Raw genomic sequence first — 733 nt, 5'->3', positions numbered from 1 at the left:
TGATTTGGTAGGGTTATCAGCATGATCAACATAAGTATTTCTTGCCTATATCTTATAATATGAGAAACTACTTTGTCAGTAACAATACACAATGTACTAACCATTGTTACTCTCCTAAAATCTTGTTTTGAGATTTTGTACCATTGTTTTTATTTTTTTTTCTTTAAGATAAAATAACTGATGTAAAAAAGAAAAAAATAAAAATAAAAAAATAAAGTGTGCAATTCAGTGGCATTTAGTACATTCACCATATTGGGCAGCTACAACCTTTATCAAGCTGTAAAGCACTTTCATCACCCCATTAAGGAGTCTCATTTCTCCTCATCCTCGGTCCCTGGCAACCATCAACCTCCTATGTCTCTGTTTTTTTTCCTGGTCTTGATACAGTATACATATGGAATCAAATCCTCTCACTGAGTTTGATGAAATCAGTCACTTCCTCTTCTGTCAAGCCCTTTCTTCGAGTGGTTTTCAGGACATTACACTTGCAGTTCTTCTCTGACCTCAGCGGTTCCAACCACGCGACCTCCGGACATTGGTAGGTCCAGAGCTCAGTCTATTCTCTGTCCCTGTTCCACTAGGTCTCTAGCTAGCTCATCTAGTCCCATGGCTTTAAGTACTGCCCATGTGCCAATGACCCTCACGTAAGAACGAGGCTCTCAGGGCCAGGGAGATGGCTCAGTGGAATAAGCACTTCCCTGGCAAGTGCAAGGGCCTGAGTTCAATCCCCAGT

The sequence above is a fragment of the Octodon degus genome, unplaced genomic scaffold (assembly GCF_000260255.1).
Source record: "Octodon degus isolate 3935 unplaced genomic scaffold, OctDeg1.0 scaffold00070, whole genome shotgun sequence".
Lineage (NCBI taxonomy): Eukaryota > Metazoa > Chordata > Mammalia > Rodentia > Octodontidae > Octodon > Octodon degus.
This window is presented reverse-complemented; position numbering follows the sequence as displayed.